Genomic DNA, 12,845 nt, shown 5'->3' with positions numbered 1-12,845 from the left:
TCAAATGTTTTAATCATTACTGAGAATGTAGCAATTCAACTGGTCATAATGAGATTAATAAAGCAAGAAGGTCCTTCAGATAGAACCTTATGTCATGTTAGGCCTTATTAGAAGAAGAAAGTATTAAGCCAATACGTAATATATTCTGGAGGGATCGTCAATAACTGTCATATGGTTGTTCATTAATTGTGATCCACTCCTTTGAAAAACTTTTCTTCTAGAAAAACAGAGCCCAGTTTTAGGATGCTGTAAATTCATACTACCCTACAGCAAATTTCAGGATGACAAAAATTTCAGGAAGGTTCCTGTAATTAAGGTGTTTGGTGCTGGGCAGGGAGGGTGAATGAAGTTGGCCACTCTTGACCTAATGGCATAATATGCTTTGCAGGTCTGCAGACAGGTAAAATATTCCTCTGCTAACACTGATTCCTGAAGCTATAAGCCCAGCTTTCTCTTCTGCTGAGAAGAATGCTATCTTTACATTAATTCATCCTCTAGAAAACATTTTCTGTGTGCCAGGGTCCCGGTTAGCATATTTATCACGCAATCACAAGCCCAGGAGTAAAAATATGCTTCAGTCTGACAAATTTATAGCTACCTGGCAATATACTCAACTTTAACGTAGCCTCTAGAACTAAAATTGCAGCTGAGCAAATCTCTTAACAAACCAACCTCTCTCCTATCCCACATTCTGACTAACTCCATGATTTGTAACAATTTTTACCTTTGCAGTTAGAGAGCAGCAGGTGGTGCCATGGGTCTGGCCACAAATGCCTGACTGACAGGGCATGGCGAGGTCCACCTGCTCCCTCAGCACAGAGAAGCCAGAGGTGGTGGCCAGCTCCGGCCATGAGCCCAGCCCAGGAGGCAGTACCACGGTGATAAGGCAGGTCCAAGGCCAAGCCAGGAATTCAGCCTGCAGGTCAGGCTTGGGCTGTGGTGCAGTGACTGCTGTGCAAGTCCACAGAGATGAGGCAGGACCGAGGCCAAGTTGGGAAGCCATCCTGAGGCTGGGGTCCGGCCCCAGGCCTGGCTGAGCTGGAGAGCATTGCGTGTCTGGCACGCCTCAGGCAGGTGCTGGGCGCAAACATGGCTGCTGGCCGTGAGGCAGAGGGAGCGGGGAGCGCCCAGGTGGGAGAATCATGGCTATTAAGGCCTATTGGTGCTCGCAGGGCTCTGAGGTGTGCGTCCTAAAGAAAAATACAGAGGAGAGGAGAGAGTTGGAAGAAAACTCTTACATAATAATGAAGTTTATGAAGGGAGACTGAAATGAAAATCTCAATTTAATCTTATCACTCCAAGTCAACTGTATGACAGAACTTTCCAGAACACCTGCCAGCCAGAGAGGTACCAAATTACAAGGTAATTTAGAAAAACACACCTACTTGGAAAAGACTAATTTTTAAGCATGTGTTTTTAAATAACACTCTGAAATTTATTTTTCATAAATATGACTACGGTCTTCGTCACATTTGAACACAAATCCATTTAGCAGCACAAAAATTATGAGACTTGATTCCCCTAATAGCACAGACCTAAAAGCATCCATGTATTCTTCAAACAGTAAATCAATTCTTGCTTTGACCTTGTGAATGGCTTAGTTTTCTTTTGAGTCTAAATTTTGATGCTCAATGAAAAGTAGTAGATGTTTCCACTGTAAGCTGTCACCATCACCTTTTAAATGGTTAAAAGGTGTATGCAACATATTTCTTCTAAGGAACGGGATGTTGAGGGAAGAGACAGAACTGCTACCTGAGGAAGGACACCAAGGGATAAATGTGGCCAGTTCTTAACAAGATTAGTCAGAAACTATACAGAAGTGTCTGTCCACAGTAGCACAGAATAGCAATTAAGCGTATAATGTGTACCTTGCATGTCATTAAAGTCTCAGGCACTTCTGTTAAGAGCATTCTGTAAGCCCTAAGAACCCCTATGTGCATATTTAACTCATCTGGGAATTGTATATCTAAGTAGTTACTTAAAGTTAATCCCCCATAAGCCAGAATGGCAAAACATTCAATTTCAAGACCTAGGGAAAGTTTTTAATGTACACACAGGCTAAAGAATGACTTGGGTTACACTCTGCTGTCCTAACAGAACCTTTCCCCTTCTAAACATGCAAGGTAAGTATGTTCACCCTGCTAGTCTAGGCTGCTAGTGTTTCCTGTAAGTTTAAGCCAATATTTAGAGAAGAATGAAAAATGAATTATATCAAGGGGTATCTACAATACTGGACTGTTAGAACTAGAGCTTTTGCAGAACTGCCTAAAGAGGACATGAAAGGGCAGGGAAGGATAGGAGATCCCTTCCCTGTGAAGACAAGTCTTGGCTACAACTTAGGTTTGTCTTTATTTATTTTACTCTTTCTGCTTCCTTTTCACTGGGCTGAGGGCTGGCATGCATCAACCCCCAGGGCCGTGATGCACCAAGAACCCAGGGGCTGCCAGCCTTTTCCCAGCCCTAGAACTTGCAGAGCTGAAGCTACAAACAGGGAGGCCATGGGCACGATGCTGCCGGACACATAGAAACCAGCCCCAAACAGCTCAGGCCCACGCCAGCCCAGACAGCTCCCAGGGCCTTGCTCTGCCAGGACAATGCAAAGCAATGGCCTTCCACTAACAATGGCAGAAAAGCTGAGCTGATGAAAATCTCCCTTTTCATATTCAATAAACCACAGAATATCACTCAGGAGTGCAACAACGATGTTGCAAACTCTACTATACTCAAGGACCCTGGATTGGAAACAAGCAACACTATCTTCCCAGCATGCTTGCTTTTACCTGCCTTGTCTTGCCTCATGACAACCTGCAGAGGTCTACGTGTGGCTCACATTACTTTATCAACATGTATGGCCCTTACCTCACCTGGCAAGTGATTGATTTTTACAGCCAATGCAATTTTCACAATCAACAAAAATACTATGATTATAGAAAAAACTACAGGTTGTGAAGTTAATATAAAAATTCCTGCAGCTGTTGCAAACCACACTGTTACTGCTAAGGGTGCAGAACATTTTACAGGGTTAATTTCTGAGTTTCAAAGTTAGTTCTAACAGGACAGGGATAGAGTTACTTACACTGTGAGAGCAGTACATATTGATCTATTTAAAAACCACTTTTTTCCCCCCTTCTTTGTGATACCATTTTCATCTTCTGCTCATTTCTCAAAATTATCCCTGCTTATTGGACTCATTCTGCTAGTTCTAATAAAGGCATGGTTGGTACAGCTACCCAATCTACATTTACTTTAACCAAGCAGTTAATGTCAGTATTTGTGAGATCCTGTGTGTTCAGACACTGCAACACTTTTGGCTGCACATTTCAACATCTTTCTCCTTGATCTACTCCTCCACATTTTATTTTGATAGTGACCTGAGTAGCAATGAGCACTAAAGGTTTTGCTTTAAAAACTCCTAATGTTTTATTAACAGGATCATAAGGGCTTGTATCTTTATACTCTTCTGAGAAGTTGTCATTTGGGTCAAAGCATCCACCGTGAGGCTCAGCCCCTTGATAGGAGGGTGCTTTAGAAAGGGCTGTGATGGTGCCTTGCTTTGCTCCTGTTGCTGCTTTGAACCCTTCAACTTCACCCTTACAAACTCAATTGTCTGCATCTTCTCTTTCTAGGTATTTCCTGCATCAATACTTAGATTCTCATTACTTTACATAAAAGCCTGCCCAAATTAAGAAAGAAAGAAAAAAAATTTAAAGGTGATCAGAGAGAGTTTCCCCAGAGGCTTCCCCAAATACCAAAGCCAAACCAGTGCAGGTTCTAACTCCTCTACAGAGCAGTAGATGGATTTTAAACCTTCAAGCATTATTGGTCCCTCTAAAAATTTGAACTTGTAAGAAGTTAGAGGGGATGGACATTTGTTATGTTTTAACCAGCTGGGCAGCCGAGCTCCACCACAACCACTCTCTCACTCCCCCTCCTCAAAGGGAAAGAGGGAGAAAATACAATGAAAAGGGCTCAAGGGTTGAGATAAGGATAGGGGGATCACTCAACAATTATCGTCACAGGCAAAACAGACTCAGCATAGAGAGATAAGTATTCCCCTCGCACGCTGCAAGGGATTCTTTGAAGGGGCTTTTCTGTAAGCAAAACTGAAAAGGGACCAAAAGCAATGCATGCTGTACAACTGCAGTTACCTAAATATATATAGAAATAATAATAAAAAAAAAAAGTAGCATTTGTCTAATTTGAGTATATTTCAGCCATTCTCTCCTGTATTCTCATACCACACCTTGGCAGCCTCACTCTGTCAGCAAGATTTCTCTGAGAGATAGGATCCACTGGCACTATTGTAATAAAAATGCAAAAAACTATGACTCATGATGCTCTGGGTATGACTACAGAACTCCTTTCCTACTTTGTTTGCCATGATCCTGTTTAAGTCACTAAAATAAAATGAACAAAGTGTGGTGCACTTAACTAACAACTTACATATGTTACTCTTGCAAAATTTTCATGCTATTATTCTGACAAGCAAAAGAAAAGTAGATCAAAAGCAGAAATACATTTTAACAGATTCACCTGATATATGATTCTGTAAATACCACTAATTTGCTAGTCTAGTAAGCATTTGGACTTGCATAAGTATAGTAAAAAAAATGTTTTTCATAGCCTATTTCTTGGGATGAAATAATATTTTAACAATTCTACATTCAGTTTTGAATATGGAAAATATCTGTAGTGAACAAACTATGTTGAACAAAGATGTCTGGGGAAAGACCATGTTGATTCTTTCATATGCAAAAAATGAGTATTATTAAGGAAAAACTGCTATTAGCATATGCAATTATTGCATACCTACCATAACATGAATACATTTAGGTTTTATTAACAAGGGTAAATTAATATAATTTGATGCTTATACTTCAACTTCTGCAATATGTTAATATGTTAGCAACAAAATTTAAAAGGACTTTAAAATATGCTAAATTTGGAGTTTGAGCACATAAGGAAAACTGTACACTTAAATTAAATTTACTCCATTTTACCAACAGAGTTTATTGGCTCTAGTAATATTGCCAGTAAAGCACATGCTTATGATAACCAGAACTTTATCTTCTGCTTAATCATTAGTACATGAGTATTAACATGTCAACATACTACATTTAAGTATTTCTAAGAACCTAAATTGCACCTAAAATAACATAAAAATTATCTTGAGATTGTAGCATATTTAGTATTATTCTGATCTTTGAAACAATAATATTCTGTTAAATTTTAAACATTATAGCTGAAACAAGCAAAAACAAACAATTGCCACTTATCTGTATATTATCACCAGGCAAAGTATGATTACAGGTACCTCTGAACCAAAGTTTCAGTCAGGTTTCTGACAAAGTAAATTCCATGACGCTAACATCCCAGGGTGATAAGATATTGTATTTATAGGAGTTTTATCTGCCTTTAATTAATAAGTGATTGAATGGCTATCTGGAGTTAGAAATATTTTCAGTACTAAACTTCCCTGTTGTCAATAAAAAATGACTATAGGTCAATAATTTTCCCTGAACAATTTTTAGGATAACATTTTTCTTTCCTCATATTCAAAAACTACTGAACTCAACTTCTTCATTATATTAATTCTAGTGAGCCAGATTCTCAGCAGATGTTAAGATAGTCTGGACCTGTTCAAATTAAGGCAAGAATCAGGTAGAAAATCTCTGAATCAAGTATATGTAAAATTCTGGACCAGCACAGCCAATGCAGGATTCATGTTTTAGAGTCTAGGTTGTTCCAGAAATGTAAATGCTCCTGTGATTCAAAGTCAATGAGCTGAGTCCAAATAATTACAAAACAAGCTATGACCAAAAACCTAGCTCTGATGCATGTCTACATCACACGATGGAAAAAAAAAAAAAAGTTTAACTGAGCTGCTGCCAGTCACAATACACATGCATCAACATGCCAAAATGCCCATTCTAATATAGCTACACTGTTCTAGGATCTAGGTTTGTCTCCAAACATAGTGTCTGTGCTGTGCCATTTACAGACCTGTGCTTGCATGATATTTTGTCCTACAGCCAGAGCAGAGGTTTGGTGATTGCCGCAAGCAGTTATGACACAACAAAAGTCAGTGTCATATTAATCCTTATAAGTCCTATTATGGAATGCAAGTAATTACTAGTTTCCAGGCATTGTTATTAACTGGTATTGATTTGGAATTGCAGCCTTTTATTTTTTTTATCCCCTATTTAAACATCATCCAAGAAACACTGATTTTGAGAAAACACCTGAGTCAGAAGAACAGGCAGTTCTATTAAAGAGATTCTATTCTCCTTTTTGATTTTTCCCCTTTTCATATCTCCTCTCTTATATGAAATTCATCTGTCAAAAAAATAAAACCAAACCCACCACCTATAAATTTCTTCAATGATCTGCATTTCCCACAGGCAGTTCTGACACTTTTCTAGGCAACACCATACCTTAACACACAATTTTCACTAGAATATCATTCACATCAGTATAACAAAGAGATTTTTTTAGATTAATTTTTCCCTGAATCATATGTCATAATCAGGGAAAATAATTTAAAAAAGATATTAGGAGGACTTAAAAGTTTCCTTTTTGTACCTATGAGAAATCTTTCTCCCAAGGTTTCCTGTTATATTTTATTACATAAATTACTTTATTATAAATTATGTTTTATTTGAAAAATACTGTATTTATATTATTATAATATAATTTATAATGTATTTTAAGAACTATTAAATAACTTTTATCAGTACAGGTTTCAGATTTGGACACAAATTCTAAAGGGAATGACAACTGTCTGCCTAAATCCTTTCCTTTCCTTTCCTTTCCTTTCCTTTCCTTTCCTTTCCTTTCCTTTCCTTTCCTTTCCTTTCCTTTCCTTTCCTTTCCTTTCCTTTCCTTTCCTTTCCTTTCCTTTCCTTTCCTTTCCTTTCCTTTCCACTGAATCTGTACCTATTCAGTCTGAATTAGTTTACCCAGACGTAGTCCACTGAACCACTGAATCCAGCGGGGGCTGCAAGACTGTTCTATTCGGTTACTTCTGAAAACTAATTTTCGGCTGAGTTACACCTACATGGGATTTTATTTCAATAAAAGGTCAGCTCCTGGACTTCAGCAGACAAAGAGGAATTTGGGAAGTAGAAGCATGGTCAAAGTCCACCTTAAATTAGACGCTTCAATACAAACTGGTATGGGAATCTGGATTTGTTTCAGAGATGAGTGATTAAGTTTGTGTTCATAGAAATTACAATGAACATACACAGTCCAGAAGCCATCTGCTGGGAGAGTCTCATAAAAGATTAAAAAATTGAGTACACTGGAAAAAATCCTATGGGAATATCTTGCACAATTGGAAACATAATACATTCACAAGTGTGCAAAGCAACATGCAAAATGGAAAAAAAAAAAAAAAAAAAAGGAAGGTATGATCTCTCTCTTAAATCCTTTCAGTTCTTTTTTTTTTTAATGCATTTGTCAAATTGCATTGTTCTGTTTTGTAAAGAACCAGCACTTTTACTTATCAGATGAACTAATTGGTTTGTTTTGTAATCAGTAGAAACCAGAAGTGTAAGACCAAAACAAACCTTAGTAATCATCTAAGATTCCTCTTTATCAAGGTGTGTAAATCTGTCCCATTTCATTGGCCAAATAAATTTCAGCACCACCATTCCTCAAGTAGTGTTTTGTCAGCTCTTTATTGTAATCAGACTATGCTCAAAATATTTTATCAGAACTGGAGAAATCTAAGATGTATGTAAAATAAACAATCATAAAGAAACAAACATGTTCCAGAAATGGTCAAGTAAATTGAATATTTTCAAGAAAAAAAAATTATGATTATTAGTTTACAAAGTGAAATAACTGTTTTGCATTCACAAGAATGCTTGAACTTGAGAAAATACAGGCACTTTTGTACAAACTGGTTTACAGTAGCCCTCTATACATTTCAAACAGAATACCTTTTATGAAACTTTACTTGCATTATTGCTTCTACTCCAAATGGAGTAGAATAACTATTTGAATTATTTTGATTAACTATGCTTCTGACTGACGTATACTTCCTTCAAGGCAGAAGATCATCTTGTTTCGTCAAAAGTGTTTATAGGTAACATAGTCAGACCATAAAAATAATGAAATTCTGCTAAGCTTTGCATGCTGCTGACCAGCTAAATAATACTCTTCCTTTTGTTATTTCAGAAGAACAGCTTTAAAATACAGGGTCATTAGATAAAGAAATCTTAAATACCCAAAACCCTTCTTCAAAATTTTGTGAACTACAGAATACAGTTTACTTTGTCTGAAAAATACACATTTTGAATGATGGATGACATCAAGGAGCTTTTCAAAGCATCGCTCAAAGACTATGTCAGTCTGTAGAAATGGAAGTAGACCAAATTGTTTAACTTAGGTTCTAGTCAGGCTATCAGGTCAAGCTTTCTCTTATTAGGTGCTGTAGGATGGTTACTAAGCAAGTCAGTTAAGAGTTCTGACCTCTGAAACAAATTTTCAAGGTTTATTCTTACTCTGTATTAGGCATAAGGGACAATTTTAATTAAAAACAAACAGAAAAAAAAACAAAACCAGAGACTCAATAGCCTCAAGATCTTCAGCACACACTGAGCCAAAAAGCTGGCCTAGGCTATCAAAGATATGCGGTTCTAGCTCCTACGCTGCCTTGCTTCAAAGTAGTTGAGATATAGCTGCACAAGCTTCCCACAGATAGCAAAGCAGGCATACCCCGATAAAACCAAGCCTACACATCCATAACAATAGAAAATCTGAGAGCATGAATACTGTCTGTGGAATCACATTTCAACTATGGTTAAAAAAAATGATATGGTTCAAGACTTTGCTCTAATCTCTATTAATTTCCAATAGAAATTTGTGTGCTATCTCAGCTAATCCAGCCTTTATTAGAGATCTTTCCCTGGGCCACCCTTTTGCTAAAGGAGCTGTTTGGAATCTGTTGGTGCAGAACCTACCAGGCAATGTACTGTGCTACTAAGTGTACCATACCACCTCCCTGTGAAAACGCATCTGGGCCTCATAGTAGTGCACCCTTTTCTGGAGAATCCTTCTGCCCTCAGGCCCTGCCAGTTTCTCACTGTCTTTCTAATCTTGTATCATTTTGCTGCTGCTCCTTGAGGTACTTCCAGAACAAGATGATTTTTCATCAGAAGATCCAGATTAAAAACAGTGAGGTTCTCCCATAAGAGCATTTGTATTTAGCAATACTACGGGATTTGCTCATATACTCTATATTCCAGCCAGTAAGGCATTTTGATCCAAAAACTCAAAAAGCCTAGGTTCACCCTTGACTGTATTTTGAAACACAGAACAAGTAGAAAGTAATAGATAACAAGAGCCAAACGTAATGAAGCCTGAGGAAAAAAAAAAAAAAATCAACCATATTAGAGTTTTGCAGTTTGGCATGACAGGTAAGTATTTCTTTTCTTCAAAGATCCCAGTAAATCACAACAATGGTGCTGATGGCATGGTATAATTGTCTCAGATATGCTGCAGTGAGTGTTATTTATGGTTGTTTATAAAATACGCTGTCAGAATGGCAGACTGCCTAGGACCTTAGCATTATTTATGGATTCTCCTCTCTTCACATGCCCTTTGGTGCATCAAATTAAAAACAAAAAACCAAAAAGTTTAAACTCTATGGTCTTGAAACAATAATACTTTTTTTTTTTCAGAAAACAAGATTTATTATATTACATGTCTTATTCTTATGCTATTCTGTGAATGCCTATTATGAGAAATATTTGAAGGTTTAGCAAAACATTACCCAATTTCTCCCTCAAAGCCCAAATCCTGCATTGAATGATGACACCATTTTTTTTTTATGCCATTAGAATTATACTTAAGTCAGAAATCTGGACTTCTGTTTGGAGCTTTCACAGATGCCTATGGAAATACATCAGACTGTTCCTACACGATTTTAAAAAATATGGTCTTAAATACCCAAATCCTGTAAGAAAACATCTATCTAAAATGTTTTTAGGTGTCATTTTCTTCTTATGTAAAGCAAATATACTGTTTGCTAAATATGCCTATGAATCTTGTAAGAGAAAACTTTCCGCAAGCAGAATTTTCAAGTTCATTAAACACCAACCACACATTAGCTTCTTAAATTGTGTTCTTCAAGCAGTGCCCTTTAGCAACAGAACATGGACTGTATAGATGATGTGCAAGATAGGTAGAGCAGTTTAGTTTGAGGTGCTAAGTAGTAGACACAAACATCCAGACGAGACTGGCATAGATCATTATTTTTTAAATGTTCTGACCCTAAGAGAACTACAGTAATGCCAGCCACTTGAATCAAAATCTAAACAGTGGTAAAGCAAGCAAGCTGATTTATTCATACATCTTTTCAAACATTTTTGAGGCTTTGTAGATTCCACATATTGCTTAACAAGGTGCAGTTTGTCAACAGGCAGGTATAATAAATAAAAGAATGAAGAATACAGTTACTTTATTTATTGCGATCCAAGCAGATAGGCACAGGGATCCATAATGTTATACCTTTAGTCACCAAGTATTGAAACATGATATGAAATGTGAAACTACATGACATGACAATGTAATTTTCTAATTTTTGTCACATAAGTGCTTATTCTGAGAAAATAAAAAATAGAGTACAGGTCGCATTCACGTTTAACCCTCAAGATCCTAAAAATAAACACATCTAATAAGGAGGTTTCTCATCCAAAAACACCTGTCCTTCTCTTAGGAAACCAAACTAAATCACAAGCTGCAGTTGCTCAAGTTTGTTTTCAAACTTCTTCCTGGTTCACAAAAGAAATGAAGATTAATGAATTAAAACTCCAATAATGATTCCATTGTGCTAGATCCCATTAGCCACTGATGATACCTTTTTATCATACCCGTCCTTACCTAAGACTGTTACTTGCAATCTTTTGATAATTTTCAGACAGCCTGAGCTTCAGGAATAGTTTCAAAACCCCCAGACAACTCCAAGTTTCTCTTTTATGTGCAGTATTGGAGGAGGGAGCTCACAGGTAAGATGCTTAATTTTCTTACGCCATTGAATCCAGTTGGAGTCATACATCTTCCTATATATATGCCTTGTATCTTAACATTAACTAAACTGCTTCAATACATTGTCCTGCCAAAATTATTAAAGAGAAACTGACAGATGTCAGACAACATCTGACAGATGAAAGATTACCTTCACACATCCCTATGTGTCTTTATCCAAACAAAGAAGGATGCCACACAAGGAAGGCTAGAAAGTATGATTTTATTCATGGGAAAAAATAAAGATTTTAAATCCAAAAGTTTTCACAGAAAAGAAAACTTCATTTTTTTAAATGAAAAGAATCAATATGATTTGCATCAAAAGCATCTACATTATTTAAATATGAACTAAAAAAAAAAAAAGTTCCAATGCTTTCATTTCATTCTTTATTTGCAGTTTGAAATTTCTCAGTTTAGCTGGAAAAGTGAATTACATAGCTGCAATGTGATCTTACTGAAACATCTTGGCCTTTGGCAGTTTACCAAGAGTATTTCCCAAAATGTAATGAACTGCTTGCTGAGTTTCTGCACTTGGTTTTAATTTTACTATTTCTAGCTGTTTTTTCAAATACTACACGGTGAACATACATATGCTTTAACTGGTTCCTACCATAAAATTAACTGGTCCCAGAATTCTCAAGTTGAGCTAACAAGACAGACAACTATGTACAGGGCAAACCACTACTTTCCAGAAACTTTGCTGTCTTCAGATTTACTAGTTTACATCATAAAGGATCAAGTACTCCCAGGATGTTAGACAGAAATTCAAAGCATAGGTTTTGTTACAGAACAAAACACCTGTAACTTCAATGAGTAATGAGTAGTTTCTAGTTGAAATTGAAAAGAGCTCATCACCTAAAGTTTCTGTCCTGTTGCTATAGAAGTTGCAGGTATATTGAGCATACAAGTCTCTGCAGAACAAGATGTTTCCTCATCATGGGACTGTACAAATGAATTCCCTCCAAAAGAGAATCTAGATTAAGCAAGTCGTTAACTATATAAAATTGATCAAGTTTTTGTTACAGACTGCAGCAAAACCATGGCATACATTATTAAGAAATCTCCGTATCACAGTCACATTAAACTCAGTGTTTTTGCAGCTGGCACTGCCAGATGTTATCCTCTTTGCATCATTTCTTGATGATCACCAAAAGGTACATGGAGAGGAAGGGAGGGAAGGGCAAGCACCAAACAATACAACCTGGGAAAGGCAAATCCTTAGGAGTAACCCTGAGTAGTTCATTACTGCTTGTAGGAACAGTAGGAGATTATAAATTCTAACAACCCATCAGATCTCCTTAACACCATCCCCTTTAACAGCCTACTAGGAGAACTGACATTTAAAATGATTGAGTTAGATCAAAAGGCTCAAAGATCACTCAACGCACATCACTTAAGCTCAAGCTACAGAAATCAGATGCTGACACCAGTAGTCATCTAAAAATTCAGATCCAAAGTGTGCCGGTCTATACAAGAAATGCAAAAAATAGGATACTGACAAACGTACAAACATTTCTGACTTTTCTTTAAACATAGACTATATATTTACAGATTACAAAAGAAGAATCAAGCATATTAATTAATCAAGCAATCCTACCATTTATTTACTGAAGGGTCATACTGCATGAGGTCCAGTTGTGAAAGGACAGACTTTTAAAGATGCAGTCACTTCAGTCACTGTTCTTTGAAGCCTCTGCTCTCATAATAAGAGCAATGAGAAAGTCCAGTAAAATGTTACTTTTGCATTCTGCACAGTGGTCTTTGCAAAGGCTTTTCTAAAGAGAATTGAAAAAACAAGAAATTCCAACCTAAGA

At 36.9% G+C, this 12,845-nt stretch overlaps 1 protein-coding gene across 3 annotated transcripts in view; it reads right to left on the bottom strand.

Moving 5' to 3' along the window:
• LOC308199452 (uncharacterized protein) overlaps positions 1 to 12,845 on the bottom strand; it is a 490,488-nt gene that overhangs the window by 374,459 nt on the left and 103,184 nt on the right. The window contains exon 1 of one of the 3 annotated variants that reach the window (XM_080603633.1): positions 725 to 1,190. The exons of the other annotated variants lie outside the window; for them this stretch is intronic. The gene's annotated coding sequence lies outside the window, so the exon portion shown is untranslated. Of the gene's footprint in view, positions 1 to 724; positions 1,191 to 12,845 lie in introns of those variants that run through there. 3 annotated transcript variants of the gene reach the window in all.

This window comes from Anser brachyrhynchus, assembly GCF_964034855.1.
Source record: "Anser brachyrhynchus genome assembly, chromosome: 8".
NCBI lineage: Eukaryota > Metazoa > Chordata > Aves > Anseriformes > Anatidae > Anser > Anser brachyrhynchus.
The sequence above is the reverse complement of the archived record's forward strand: the minus strand, read 5'-3'. Positions and strand labels throughout refer to the sequence as shown.